We start from the raw sequence: 16,035 nt of genomic DNA, 5'->3' as shown, positions 1-16,035 counted from the left end.
TGTCCTTGTCTGTGTGTGGTACTGGGTCTAAGTGCTTGTGGATCAGCATGTCCATTACTTTGTATGCTTGTGTGCATCCACTTTTCTGCTTATGTTTTCATGCGGGTGTGTGTGTGTGTGCGTGTGTGTGTGAGAAAGAGAGATAGCTGTTTGGACTCAGGAGTTAAGCTGCTGTTAATTGGTCAGCCATTTGGACCACATGGGAGAGTCGAGTCAGGCAGTAGCTGAAATGATCGGTATGTTTTGGCTTGACTTCAGCGGGCTGCGGGACATGACACTGATTCCTTCATATAGATGCTGAACACTGTGGTTTGTCTTGCGTTTGTTCAAAAGAATAGCTTTTGAAATCCTCTTTTCACTAATCTTCTGAATATGCAGCTGGAGGTAGGGAGCATGACTTGTGTTTAATGGTTGTAAAATGTACCAACATTTAATTTGATCTTTTACAAGTTTGCTGCAACCATGACTTGCACTTTTGGCTGTCGCCCAGCAAAGACGTAGTATGAAACATGAGAAACCATTAAAAGATTATTCCTCATTTTTACAAGTTGTGTTTTTACAATTTAAACTAATGTCAGACCTCAGAAGACAATTACCAGCTGCAGTAATTTTATTGGTGGTATCTTCTGTCCTTAAGAGCAGCAGCAAGACACTCACTGAAGAAAAAAAGCTCAAGTATCAGTGACAACATGTGGCTAAGTCGCAAAAGGTGGGTTGTAAAGCGGCTTGCAGAAGCAGCAACAGCTGTATGCAGGTAGATTAAAGCAGCTTCATTAGCTTGCCCTACTTTCCATTTGGATATGTTTCAGCTGAGCTATCAGCTGATGTGGGTTGGCACTGACATTAGCTGTTATCATCTGATGTTCACTTTATCAGTTCAGGTAGCTCAGGTAGTAAGAGATGATCATTTTTAGTGATGCAGAGAGCTGTTGGGGGTTTTTTTCTGTTTTTTTTTATGCAATGAGGTTAAACAAAGAGCAAGGGGGGGGGAAGGAAAAAATCAGCATTTAGAGGAGTTTGTGCCTTTAACGGGGAGGTTTAATGGAATTCTTTTGCCAAAACAAAAATGGGGCTAAAAGGTTCATTTTGTTTTAACATATAACAATGAGGGGAGTAAGGAAGCCTTCTAGCTGAGGAGGATGTGAATCAGATGGCAGGTTATGAAGCAGATGCAAAGGAGATGACCTTTTAGGCTTTATTCAAAGACAAGAATGACTCCATGCAGTAAAAATCCATGTCTCGCTTTGGCAGGAGAGGCGGATTAGATTATGAATGAATCCTCGACTTCTTGTTTGTTCCGCTTTCACGAAAGCCTCGGCAGCTTGTTGTTTGTGGACAGCCTCTAGCTTGACAGATTCATTTTTCAGAGCGGTGTCTCTTGATTAGAAACAGAAAACTTCGTCCTACACTTCTTCATTTTCTTCTCACATGCAACCCAGATTCTCATTCTTCAGTGGGGTTTGAGTGCCAGAGAGGAAATCCAGCCTGGAGATTGTTTTGATATTGTTGGACACTGTCCTGGAAAACCTTTCCTACTCAGCGACAAGGGTGTTCTGGATTTAGAGCCACTGGCTTAAACACCTCAACTGATCACAGCAGTAAAGCTGCACGAAGAGCTCAGGATGTGCTCTTTTTCACACTTTTTTTTGGAACTTAAAAGATTCAGTCCAAAAAGTTGCAAGAAAACCTCTTTCATGGTCATTAGGTAACTTTTAGAGAAGGGCATCCCATTTGAAATCCATACTTTTCTAAACATAATAGTGTATACTAGGATGGTTTGCTACTGGGCTAACATCTTCGAGGGGGTTGCGCAGACTTTACACCCTTCTTGTGTCCCAGTGTTTAACTTGGAGGAAAGATTGGCATAAGATTAAATAAATGGAACCTAATAAGAAACATAAGCACAAATGTGAACGGCGTGTGTGTTTGTATATGTGTGTTCATAAGAGTGTGAGAGACAGAAAAAAAAATTGAGCGACCTATTAGTAAGGCAACACTGTTCAGTCTGTGCACCTCTCTCAGCCTAAGACCAACATGCGTACACACAGGCAAGTTTGTTCTGTCATACTGGAATTAATCGAGTGTGGGGTTGTGTAAATCATTCCAAACCTCAGAAAACAGACACACAAACACACACACGTGTATACACACATATGCTTGCCAAGCAGCTATCCCCTGTAGTTGTGTGCAGAGGGCCAAACAGTGAAGGTCCAATTACTGAGCTGGAGCAACAGCACAGGGAACAATGAAGAACAGACGTTTTCTTGAATGTTTCAAAGCTATGAGAGCAACAGAAATAAGACTTTCTGTGCATTTTCCTGACGTTTTGGATACTCAAGGTTAATCCAGAGACTAGCAGATTGTTAAATTAACCATTATTTGTTTTGTTTTTTGTTTTTTAAGTACATGTGATTGAAATGCCTGTCAGGCACCGGCATCGGTCAGGTCATTCATGTTCATGTGGGGGCTGAGACAGCAATCCTCGATCTACAAACACTAATCGTGATCTTTGTGCTCGTTAAGTGGTTTCAGACCAAACCCTGCAGGCCGCATTGGCTCCACAAGCCTTGTATTATGGTCAGCTTGTGGAGAGGAAAAGTAATTCGGGGTTTAGAGGAATATCAGACGCTGAGTAATGGACTCGGAGAGGGAACTGAGCTCAACTCTGTGTCAAAACATGCAGCGGAGCTGAAATGAAGTTGCCCGCAGCGCTTGCTAAGTGACGCAAAGCTGAGGTGTGTTTAGAGTTCCCGACTCGTGCCTGTGAGTGAGAGTCAATTTGGCACCAAGTTAATTACCTATACACACAGCTCTATTTGATGATGATTAAAGCCACACACACACACACCTGCCCAGACACTGCCAGTCGCCAGCCTCGGCAGTTAGCGAGACATTAAAGGTGATGATTATTAGATGATAATAATTGAAAGGCTTTAAAGCCCAAGTGAGAGGTAAACAGTATAGATAGAAGGAGAGTCTCGTATAGGAAGACGAGATTTCGCTGCAAAAACCACGTAATTATTCCCCATTGAAATGACCACCCTGAGGCAGAACACAAATGATAGCTTTCAGTTTTGTTTTTGATTGGGAAAAACATAAAAAGGTCTCTTCCTTAGATTCTGGGCTCTTGTTGGTTGTTGAGGGCGACATCAATCACGTAGCATTGCTGTTATGATGGGAAAACCTCTTCCAATTTTGGTGATCATGTTTCACAGTTTGATGTTTTGTGGCTTCATGTTTTTGCCTCAGTAACAAAAAAAAAGAAAAAAAGAGACTGAGATCATCCTATGGATAATATTACGGTAAAGTTAGTTTTTTAGAAACAGAGTTAACACGCTGTGCATCCAAGCCAAACTGGCAACTCCCGCTCTCTGTTTTGGGTGTTGGATACACAAAGCCGTTATTTAGGAACATTTGCCAGAAAAGAGTGTTATTTAAAGGAGAGAGCTATGTCAGAAACATAACAGTTACATGGTTTCAGTTTAGAGTTCAGGAAATCTTCTTATTTGTGAATCTGGGCTTGCTGTTTCAGAGCGTGCATCAGCAAACATGGCTCAGCTTCAGCCCCTCTTTCCCCAAATTGGTCTCATGTGTTTGACATTGTGTTCCCGAGGCTTAGACCGAGTTGAATGTCTCAACTCAGACCTAATCAGGGACAGCCTGCTCCTTTCCCCTGCCTTCAGAGAATTTTCGTCTTTCTCTCTTTAGCATTTCACCTCTCTTTCACGTTGCACACGATCTTCTTGTGACTCTTCCAGGCCCACGAACTAATCACTGTCAGCCAGCTTCACAAAACAGGAGCAGATGTACCAAACGAGATGGTTTAATGCGTTGCGAAAAACACGAGCTGGCAAATTTCTTGTGATTTATATGATGAAACATTTAGTTAGCATTACATTGGGTGGTCGCCTGTCTCTGCAGAAGTCTGTGGGGACATACCCTATCTGTCGCTGCATCTCCATGTTGCCTGACATGATCCCAGAGGACCAGCAGCCCTCTAATTCATTCAGAGGGGAAATGGCTCCATCCAATCTGATGCCACCCAGACTCAGGAAATGGCCTGTTGTGATAAATGCGATATAAATGAGGGTGGGGAAAATTACAGGACTATCACCAAATTTACCAAAAAGCTGTGGATGCTGCTTTTGCTTGAGGACTTGTAGAGTCACAACTTTCAGTATTAAATGTTCAAAACATCTCTAATTAATGTTTTTGACAATCACTTCACTTCTGTTCACAGCAAGCTGTATATGGAGATGGACATAGGCATCATTAGTGGCCTCCTGATTTGGAGTTTAACATTATAGCCCTTCCGATTTTGTTTTGGAGACCTGGAGGTGTTGCATCCTCTCTCTGCTGCTCTCAAGTGGGGAGAAAAAGAGGCCAATGTACATTCATTACCATTCAAAGTTGCATAGGAACGCAGCTTCATCTTAAATGACTTTCCCATCTTACATAATAAGCCCCTAGCTGCCTTTGTGTTCTGTGGCAAGCAATCAAGCTGTGGTGTATCCTTCTGTCGGGACAATTTCTCCTCCAAGACACGGAGAATGTACCAGATTTTCATCCAGAGAGGTTAGCTGATGAAAGCTTTGGGGGTTTTCCAAGTGCTCTTCACAAAACAAATCCAAACAGTGATTTGTCTGCATTTCTGTGTTGTGAGATCCATCTGTTCCTTTTTTTTTTTCTGCCTGTGAAAATGGGGCTAAATTACCACTTGCATTAATGAGGTGGTAAATAAATGTCTCTTGTGTTTACACGAATGACCTCCAAAACCAGACAGTAAACTGAGGGGGGAGAAAAAGAGGGGTTCATTATCTCAAATCAACCAACCGTGGAAAACAACATGTGGGGCCCTGTTTGTGTGTGCATACGGCTATGTATCGTTGCATTTGTGTGTTTTGCATTTGTTTTTAATTATTTGAGACTTTACATGCATCTTTTGGAGTGTTGTAGAGGAAACCCCCAGGACTACCCCCCCCCACCCTTTCCACCCTCGGGGCCTTTCAGACATCTGGTTGTGGATGGACACCTCATATCCCCAAGTAATACGTGCTGTTAAGCCCCTGGGAGCCGCCGCTGTGCACATCATTACAACCCTCCTCGGGCTTTGCCTGGAAGTTCGCTGAAACCCTATCGTTTGGTTCAGAGGGGTACAAATATGCTCTATATCCTTTTATGCTACTTCCTTCCCAGTTCGTCTCCCATCTGTTGCAGATTAGTTTTCGTTGTGTGTTTAGAGAGCAAAGCCCATTGCTGAGCGGGACTGATAGTAAACCCAGAAGGTTTTAGTCAGAACTGTCAGGTAGGTCTGAATTAACAGAGAGGCCAACTGAGGATATGCCCGGCTGAGAAGAAAGTCGAGGGGCGGGGGGGTTTAAAGAGAGAAGCAGACAGGGAGAGGGTGAGACAGGCTCCAAAGCCCACCAAACAGTGCGTCTGTTTACCCATGAACCTCAGGCCCGCTACTCGAGGGTCAGTGTGGAATGCCAACATGGTCTGCCTGTCCAAATTCAACTGCAGTTGCTGGGTAGTAGAAGGAGAGAGAAACAACCTTACAAAATGACCAGTCACGCCACTTTCCCTGTGATAGCGACTTTATTGAAACACACAGCTCAAAGCCACTTTCATATAGCACACAGCCTCGATATCTGTCACCCCCCTGCAACCCAAACTTGCCGTCAGAATGTTTGCGTTGCCGTGCCGGGTCAAGTTGCCGTCGCTCAGCTGTTCTTTTATCAGTCTCCTTTCAAAATCTCTAGTAGAAATCTGCATAAACGGGGCTTTGGAATGCGCAGTGAAACTAAAAGCTCTGCTGTATGGTTTCACATACACACCCTTCTCCCAACTACAAGCAGCTTTGAGAACTGTGCCAGCCCGTGCAGGCCAGACTGCAGGCCGAGTGTGACAAAGTGCCCGGGGCTGCAAACTTGGTCAGACCCGTCTTTCCCAGCTCTTGTGTTTCCACCGCTAAATTATGGGAAAGCGAGGGTGCCGGCATTATAACACACAGCCGGTTTATGTGTGTGCGTTTGTGTGTGTGTGTTGGTCTGTTCTGCTTGACTGATGTGCCATCCCTTCAGGGTCCTGTCATTAAGCCTCTGTGTACACAACCCCAAACCCTGGCCCACATCTATCTCTTATACTGACTTGATGGGGGACTTGTGCACAAACACACACACAGACACACACGCATGCACACGCCAACAGTTTTCCCATAGTAAATGTGATGCAACTCCGTAGGTTGTCTTGCAGGATGTGTCATCAGATGTGACTGTTTTTACATTTACATCTCCCTCCTTCTTGTTATTTTTAATTTTATTTTCATTAGGAAATACTTGCATCTCACTTTGAGTGGCATAGCTCATTAAAAGCCCTGATTTATCTGTTTCCTTTGGCTGAAACATGTGACACACTGTAAATCAGTCAAATGGATACTTGCAGCAAGAGAGAGGGACTTTTTGTAACAGCAATAACAATGCTGACTTAAGTCAACGTAGAGGAGATCAGCAAAAATAATAAAAGAGCCTACTTCGAGCCAACGCAGCTGGATGGTTGGACTCTCATTTCTGTGTTTCCAAGAGCAAGATATGTTGGGTCCTTTTTCTGTAGTAGTTTGTCATCCTTAAGTACAGTATCTGGGCTAAAAGCAGTTTCTTTGTGACTTTTTCCCTCAAAAGAGCAGCTTTTATCTCCCTCTAACAATATTTTGTAGAAGTCTAATCAGAAAGGCCCGGCTTTTTTAGCCATTCAAGTGAAGCAAATCAGCAGCCCATTTCTCCTGTTAACAAGTACGAGATAACGTGGTTCTTGACATTTTTCATCTTCACCAGCAGTCACTCACTCACCTCTGTTCTGTTATAGTTATAAATATCTGCATATCTGCCTCTTTTTTTCTTTTTAAAAAAAAAAAATTCCAACCCACACACACTCCTCTCAAAGCCTCGGTTAAAATATCTTCTAGCCTGGCTTTTATTAAAGAAGGAATACATCACTTAACAATATCAAATTAGAGCTGGACGGGAGGCACAAGACTCTTTTCTCTCTCTTCTCTTCAGCGTGCACGCACACATGCAGCACTAGGATGACAACATGTTTGGCTTCCAGATGTATTCCCATTTTTCCATTGTGTTTCTCACTGATGTTCTAGTTCGTCATTGCAATGGAGTGTAAAAGTACTCTTATTTAAAACAGACTCATCACATTTAAAAGGTTGTTATTATACAGCTAAAGCCCACCTGTGCGGCCTAAATGGGACTAAAATTGGGACATTTTCATTAGATTTGGCAGCTAAAATGTATCTGAAACGTGATGAATGCAACTGTAAAAACTACCGGAAAAGCACTGTGTACATTGTATACTGCTTTTCTTTAGCCGGTGTCAAACTTTCAGTGTTGTAGTTTACAGTAGTTTAATCTGTCGGTAACTACATGTGCTTGAGTCACATATCAAGCAACACTCCCATACTCCAAATCAGAACATCTTGAAGAACTTGAAGAATTTCCAATTTTGAATTATAGTTGGTAAAAGTAAGACTAAGACAAGAAAAGTGTAGCTTCCAAACCCAATGCCTACCAAAGCTCCAATGACATCTGACAAACCCTTACATTTTATAGCACTTTTATTACCCCCTCTGTTGCCCCAGAGGTGTGTAGGTAACACCCTGGAGTGGTTAACAAATCTCAACAGAGGGTTTTATGACTTTAAACTTAAATTACACTCAACCGGGGAGTGTCAAGGAATATTAACACTGATGTGGCAAAAACCTCCAAGCTTCTCCACACTTCCACAGACCTGATTTGCAGCAGCGAGTCGGGCTGGTGGGCCTTGTTAGCGAGGGCTAAAGATCCAATTTCCTGGTGTGAAAGGCTGCTGTGAGGCGTCTGTCAGCATGAATAGGGCTGAATGTAGAAATCAGTAAAATGTAATGGATGTGAATTGATGCAGGTCTCAGTGTGAGTAAGGGTACATGTGGCTGAAGCTAAACACTTGTGAAAACTGTATTTTTCAAGTCAGATTTAAGTAAGAGAGGTTTGTCCCATGGGTGTTGATGTTGATAACTGAGTTATATTCCCAGTAATATAAGACAAGATGTTTCTAAAAAACTAAAGAAAGTTTTGATTTTCATAACTAGGTGCATTTGTCACAAACCTAGCCTCATGGATCCCACCAGCTAGTGTACTCCTATACACTAGCTGGTGGGATCTATAGTGCTGATCCCAAACCTGGGTAAATGGGGGGCACACAGCATAAAAATGTGTGCCAAATCAAACATTCAGATCAATCCACTGTGGCAATCCTTGGTAATGAGGAAGCAGCCGAAAGTACCTCTTTCTGTCTGTGGCTGTCAGTTTCTAGGTCTGCAGTATTCCTTGTTGTGTCAGGATCTTTAGGTAATCGGTTAGCAGACACTAGCCTTGCTTAAGGCATCAGTTTGACATAGTGCAAACCACTTATTTAAAAGCAAACTGTCTGAGCCGTCTCCTTATCAGAATAGGGAGTAGCTAATGCAACGGACATAGATTAGCACTGAAAGTTACCACTGAAGACCATAACCTTTGGAAGACATACTAGTTCTTGCTTAAAAGCATATGTTTTCTTTAATCCTGGAGAACTGTTTGCACAATCTGGTGTATTTCATCATGTATTTACACTTTACGCTACTTTAACATCAGGAATGATCTGCTTGAGCTTTTATGACAACCTGTCCTGCAGCATGTTGAGACATGCCACTGTCCTTGTTGATTTCGGTTTTGAGCAACCAGGGGGCGATTTCCTCCTTGTATTAGCATTCTAAGGGATCAGGTAAAGTGTTGCCCCTTGGGGTTGAAACAAAGCTGACAGACTGCAGGTGTGAATGACTGTTATAAATGAGAATGGAGAAGATCACTGCTGGAATGGAGCATCGTTTGCTTTGTAAACCTTCCCTCTACAAGAAACGTCTGAATTGCCAGTCAAGCTGTGTTCCAAAAGATAGAGAAATTTTAAAAAAAGTGCAGCCAGAAAGCATAAGTAAGTGTGCTGTGTGTGTGCATTTGTGTGCAGCTTATGTGTAGTCTAGACTCTTGGATTTCAAGTTTAGAAAAGGCCAGGAGATCTTGTCTGAACCACAGTCCGAAGCTTATGCCAAGGAAATAAAACTCTGCTCACAAAGTCCTTTGAGACCTGATCAAAAGGTTTCTGTCCAAATTGCTTTGGACTTTACTGAATTTAGACTGATATTTTGAGCCAGTAATGTTACTGGATATCAGCCAAGGCTGTGTAAAAAGGAATCAAGAACCCGTGCTCCAGTCACTTCTCATTTAAAATCAGTAGTTTTTACCTGTTGTTGAACAAGATGGGATTAAGTTCTGTTTTTAGCTGTTTTTGAAAAAGCAACTGAATGCAGAATAACACTGAGTACTTGCATTTTACAACATTAAAAAGGGTCTGTTTTTAACAAAATCCCAGCTGTGTGTGATTTTCATGCATCTGTGCTCATGCACTAAACCCTGGGGTCAAATGTCGCTGCATAAACTCTCCATTAGCAAGATGCTAGTCATTAGCCTAAGACATGTGAATGAAGCCTAAACATCATCTATTCTGCACATGTCTAATCGCTTTGCAGAGACCTAAAACGTGAAATATTTGCCTCAAAATGACTTACACCCATTAAAAAGATGTTGTCAAGCAATAAAACTACAGGATAATCTTAATGAGATAAAGTTCAGGTTTGTATGAGGTTTGCTGTTAAGATTAAAAGGCCAAGAAGAATAAAGCAATTTTTAATGTCTCTATCATCGTGTTTCTTTAAATTTACAACAGATAAGCAAACCAACACCTGTAAGATTAATAAATCTGAATTAAAAAGGAGTCTTTCTGCTCTGTCAGACCCTCGTTTCTCTCTAGGAAGAGGCAGAGGAGACAGTAAGGTCAACTGTCCTTTTATGTTTTCTTAAGAACCATAGGTCTCTGGCCACAAGCCCAGGCCCCGTCTGAAAGGCAGATATTTGCCTATTGTCTGGTATAAAGCCACTCATCTGTCCTCCATTCAGCCAGGAGCATTCCTCACCCGCTCATTGGCTGGTTTCATTATCTGAATTAAGTTGCTGTCTATCACAAAAATAGGTTCCCTTCTCTACCTGTCTACCTGGAATACGATTTGCCAAGCTTTTGAAATGCATATCCAGATAAATATCTTAGGAAACTTAATGCACATCTCTCTGAGGGTTAAACACAAAGTGGCTTTTGCAGTGCAGTGCCAAGACTCCTGGAAAACTCAAGAGCTTTTCTGAAAGGTTTACCCTCTAACTGGACTGCCAGGCTCCGCTGTCTCTTCTCTCAATTTCAAATATCTGTTGGTATGCCAGGAAAGAAGGCCGTGCTGGCAACGCACATAGACAGTCCCATCTCTAAGCACACAGAGATCCCTATTCTCTATCGCACTTTCCTAAGCTAATTAGCTAACTGAGTCATTTCTCATTTGTAACAGGTAATCCGACATGTGACAAACAGCTCTTTTGCCCTCTCCACAAGCAACTTTTTCGGGGTCGCCAGAGGAGAAGGCGTCTTTGTCTGCTGGACAATCGAGTAAACTCATTATTCATTTTTGACTCTTTAAATGAAGCCATTGCTGCTTTTCAGCCTTTCACAATGACGGATGATGGCGAGCTTGTCCAAATAATCACATCAAACTTCCCTAGGCTCATCTCAGCGAATTCTGTTTGCATACAGATTCTTCTTCTTCATTGGCTTCATGCGTTATTTTTTTCCACCATGGAAGAATAAGTGTAACTTTTCACATTTGATGTCTACTAATGCAAGCGTCACCTTCGGGTGTCATTGTAGATCTGAGCTCTTTACACCTGGTTCTGCCAGATTGTTGGGAGTTTCTTAAAGTGAAGTATCATTTGACAATAACATCATTGTGGAGTGAGAGATGAGGATGGAGGGGACCCCTTTTTCTTGGTAATGTCCGAGATGGGCTGAACCCGACAGATCCTCTGCGTGAGAATTTCCTGAGATGGATGAGTTGAGACTTGAGGGGAAGCAAGGTCAACATTTAACTGGTGAAACACAAACAAGACCCAAGGAGCTGTCTAATGGACAAGCTGCTTTTAAATGACTGAACACCTCCAAACACAGAGTGTGTCAGGTGTCGATATGTTGGCAAACAAAGACCCAAAGTTGCTATTATCAATATTTTTATATAAACAGTGGGTCACATGAATCCTTGTATGTGAAAGTGGATCATTTATAGTGAGGAACTCAGGAAGTCAAGTCAGGTTTAAAAACCTTTTAAAGCATCTTTTTAACTTTATTATTTTGGTTTTTAGGAGCTTCTGTAGATGGAAGGATTTCGAGCAAAGGTTTTGCCAGTTTGTTGGTCTTGAATATTCAGGTGTGCCACAGTCTTCCCAGGAGTGGACATCCCAGCAAGCTCACCTCAAGTTCAGACCATGTAGTGGCCAGAGAAACTGATTAAAAAAAACCCACGATTCCATCTCAGGCTCCACAGGCCTCAGTTGTTAAAGTTCAAGTCAGTACAATTAGAAGAACACAGAAGAGGTATGGATTGCTTGAAAGGGCTGTCAGGAGAATGACGCTTTATTCTAAAAAGACCATGGCAGCATGGCTTGGTTTGGGAAAGCTGCATCTGAAAAAGCCAGGAGACTTCTAGAACGATGTCCTTTAAACAGACAAGACCAAAGAGATGCTTGACTTTAATGCACAGCACCATGTTTGGAGAAACCCCTTCACATCATATCAGCTTAAAAACTTCATACCAGTTTTGAGGCAGGGTGGTGGAGGGGTGATGATTTGGGCTTGTTTTGCAGCGATTGGACCATGAACTCTGTATATCAAAGTGTTCTAGAGTTAAATCTCTGTCAAACAGTTAAAGCTCGGCCCAAGTTGGCTCATGTAGCAAGGCAATGATCTTGAGCACGGCAGCACAACAGTCAACAGAATGGCTGAAAAAAGAAAGGAGCTAGTGTGTTGCAATGGCTATAAATGTGCTAAAATCAATTCAGGGTGCTCTCCATTAATATTAATGAATAAAAGGCTACAAAAATGACTTACAACCATCCCCATAATTTCATGATATGTGGGCTGGACATTTACAACAGATGGCACACTTTTACAGATAACCATAGTAATGTGATTAAATAAATGATGGATGGATGATGGTAAAATGAATGATGTTGGATACTAGACGTCTAAACAAGATACTTACTCACCTATTATAAACTATATAGTCTTTCAAGTCTTGTTCTACCCTATTTAATAGTTCTCCAGGATTAGTATTGTACATTAGTTGGATTTACAGTTTGTCATTGCTGCCCCTAGTGGCCAAAATATGTCATCATGAGTTTAAATTAGCTGTTTAAATGTACCATAATTTATCTCAGATTTCTTTTATCAGTGATGCCTCATTTTCATCAAGTAGCATTTACAATCAAACCTTTAAAGTACTCTTAATTTCCTCCTTTTTGAGCGTAAGTTGTTTTTTTTTGTTTTTTAGATGAGATAGTGGAGCAGCTGGACCTAGAACCAATTACCCACCACATGATCTAATCAGCAGATGAGGACAAATTAATGCAACATTATTAGAGCAAATGGCATGAGATTCATCAAAGTGGATGACCTTAGGAACCACGGTGAAAGAGAGCAGCCACTCGCATTATAAATAGAATTTTAATCCCTAACTGGAAAGTGAAGAGGAAGGGAGTTCATCATAAACATATGTGAGTATTTCAAAACGCTATATATTTTTAAAAAATAGAAATCGCTTTTGAAGTTGAACAGTTACTCTGAAAGTTGAAAGTGGCAGGGTCGACATGAACAGTTGTGTGGCTTGCAGTACAAGATGTTTTGGAAAGACAGGACAGACTGATAGAGACAAAGAGAAAGTGTGAGAGAGGAGAGTGAACATGTCATCTGGCTCTCAGGAATCCTTCAGCTAGTCTAGGAGAGGGGGAGGGGGGTGCAGGGTGGAGGGCCTGGTGTCAGGGGAAGGGGGTGTTGACTCTGAAGGTTGTGTGTGTGTGTGTTGTGTGAGTGATTGAAGTGGCAGGCAGGGGGACTGAGGGAGGGGCTGACAAGGCTTGGCTGCCCCAAGAGCACACTCTCACAGTGGGATCAGAGACACTACAGATAGAGACGTCGCCCTCCCTGGCCTCACTCATCGCTCACTGGACCTTAAAAAATTTGGATTCCTAACTGAGTTGTTATCCTGCTCCAGAGTGAGAGCTATCCTCCACTTAGGCTCTCATCATAGCTGATGTTGACTTTCAAAGGTTGAGACTTTGGCGTGGGATACTTCCTGACTGAGTGGGATCTGGATCTGATTAGAATGTGGATCCACTGGGCTTGATGCAGCAGACATGTAGCTAGAGCTGCACGACCAGGGGATTGTGGAAGTGAATGAGGGCTTTATGCAAAGGGTGGAAAAGGAGATGCTGTTCCTGGCGGTAAGAGAAAAGTGGATGAGTAGGCGAAACTTACTGAAACTTGCAAACACGTTTGAACCTCTGCTGGTGGAAAATTCTTCCACAGGTCCAGCCATTACGCGCACTTAGGAGGAACCTGTGTGTGTATGTATGCTTTGTATTTTAAAAACGTCTTATTTTAGCATCTTGAGGCGGTGTGTACAGTTTTTTGAGAGGCTGTGCAGGTGGTCTTACTCCCGACTGTGTTAATCTCCTCTGCACCCCCTGACACCCATTTGGCTTTAAAATAACACTCTTTAGCAGTCAAAGAGCAGTGACCTCAGCCTTTGAACGCCACAATCTAATTGTTTTCCTAAATCAAATCTTACAGCACTCAGAAAAAAACTTCTTTTTTGTTTATTTATTTTTATTCTAATACGTATAGACCATTATATGAACTGCAGGTAACTAAGCTTTAACTGTTGTTGGGAACTCTTCCTTTTACTTCATTTGAAAATAACATTTGACTCACTCGATGACGGAGTACCCCCAGAAAACGGTCAGATAAGTGGGAGAGTCACACATGGTTAAGTTAGCTGGCTACATCTGGCCCCTGTTTACACATCCCCAATGATGTGATTCTTTAAACGTCTTCTTTTTTTTTTTTTTTAGCCTGTTTAACCTCCTCCTGTGACGTCTTCGTTGTGACCCTGCTGCTGGATTCAGGCGAATAGGTGGACATTTTTTTTTTGTTTTTGTTTTCCACAAAGGCAGTCATTGTGTTATTGCCAAGAGGTGACATGGTGAAATGTGAGTTGCTGTGTATGTTGGCTCAGGAATCCGCAGTCACCTTTTTCTCCTGTTAGTGGGATGAGAAGCAGGAGAGCCGCGGGGCAGACGGAAAGTGTTAGAGCTGCTAAACCATAAGCAAGCCACCCTCAAACTGATCAGCTAATGTCTAACTGACTGTAATACGAGCACCTCAGTGTTTCACCCGTTTTCTGGTTTTAGTGTCTTTAAAAAAAAAGGCATTTCCTGCTTTATTTTACTTACATGATGGGGATGTCCGACAGTGCTAATCCTATTATAAAAATAATGGGTACCTGCTGCTTCATACAAAGGTGTATTAAAAAAAAACCCCACACAGACAGTGATATTTAAGGTTTTAAGTTTTAGCCCTCAGGCCTTCAAACCAATTCAGAAACAACTTTATTATTGCTAATTTAGTGGCATTAAATAATCTTTATAATAAGAATTACTCATCTACATCTACTTACTGGTCTTAACTAGGTTAGACGAGATAAAGCAGAACAAGTAAAGAAAAGCTTCTGACTGATAACATTATCTATTCTACCATAAAACCTGATAGATTAGTCACTGAGGAACAAAGCGACACTCAAAAAACCCTTTGTCCTGAGATAAGAGCTGTGGTTTAGACCTTAAACACCATTTGTAATCTGTAAATTTCAAGTTTTGAAGCCCTAGGCTTTATTCAACTGTATGCTAATTATGGGTATGTTAATACCTGTCTTCTTAGGGGGGTTGGATTGTGGTGGAGGAAACCCTGCCAGCCTGCTCACCTCACTCCCCAGGCTTTCCACTTTGCATTGTGAGTTCAGTTGCGGCTGATAGTTAACCTTTTGAAGGGGAAACTCATTCTTGTGGTTGCGTTTTTTTTTCTGTCTTTGCTTGTTTCTTTGACACAGTTCAACAGTTCCTAACAGTCCTTAACCACTACCTCCCACTCTAATCATTTTTGCCCAGTCCACAAGTGACTGGGTATCACAATACACAAATCTTTGTCTGAGTAAGTTTGCAAGTTCTACAGGCATAGTTAACACTCAATATTTTGGTCAATGGCAGCTATTGAGACTATAATGTCTCCAATGGTGCTGCTCTTTTGTGAACGATCAATCCAGCGAGGTGGGCCGGTGTAAGATTTCTGACTGCTTTACCCCAAACAAGCCCTATTCTGGTCTGGATTTGCATGTTAAAGAGGGCAGGGCCAGAAAAACTGTTTTCGACACCTTCGAGACCAAAGTTGCTATCAGGTCAATAAAGGTGGGAGACACACAACAAGATGGATTGACCTCCAGTCATGTACGACTGTTATCAGCTTGTACAGAGAAACAACAAAAGCTGCTTGAAAGGCGGCTGACAGCGGAGTCACACCGCAGTCGAGTGGGCGCATGCAGTTCTCCACACCACTAAATCATTCATTGTTATTTTTGAATTATTTTGAACATCACTATAAACTCCATGCAGTGATCACCGCACGTGGGCATCCTTACAGCTGCTTGATAGGCTTCAAGCCTCGCTAGCATCGAGGATAAGACCAACAGATGCCTCGTGGCTAACAGATGGAAATTTCAGCTGCGTCTTGTTATGTCAGAGTATTACTAGCTTGGATTAAACCAAGCCTCTTTTTACTGACAGTAAAGTGATCCTGAAATGGTTTATTATGCACAACACACGTCAACCCAGTTAATCAAGTTCTGTAATCTCTGTATCTGTTCTTCGCCTAACTTGACATCCGATCCGCTTCAGTGCTTGATTTGTGAACTTACAGGTGATCGTATCACAACCACTTCATTTATAAACTATGTCATAAGAATGACATAGTTTA

The 16,035-nt window shown here is 42.1% G+C and overlaps 1 protein-coding gene across 5 annotated transcripts in view; it reads left to right on the top strand.

Annotated features, from left to right (window-relative positions):
- Positions 1–16,035, top strand: part of prickle1b (prickle homolog 1b) — a 27,535-nt gene that overhangs the window by 1,317 nt on the left and 10,183 nt on the right. The window contains exons 2-3 of one of the 5 annotated variants that reach the window (XM_005725229.2): positions 12,503–12,725; positions 14,082–14,143. The exons of 1 other annotated variant lie outside the window; for it this stretch is intronic. The gene's annotated coding sequence lies outside the window, so the exon portion shown is untranslated. Of the gene's footprint in view, positions 1–12,502; positions 12,726–14,081; positions 14,144–14,941; positions 15,019–16,035 lie in introns of those variants that run through there. 3 more of the 5 variants (XM_005725230.2, XM_005725228.2, XM_005725231.2) reach the window with 3 other exon arrangements.

This window comes from Pundamilia nyererei, unplaced genomic scaffold (genome assembly GCF_000239375.1).
Source record: "Pundamilia nyererei isolate P.nyererei 1_Seehausen unplaced genomic scaffold, PunNye1.0 scaffold00014, whole genome shotgun sequence".
NCBI lineage: Eukaryota > Metazoa > Chordata > Actinopteri > Cichliformes > Cichlidae > Pundamilia > Pundamilia nyererei.
This window is presented reverse-complemented; position numbering and strand designations above follow the sequence as displayed.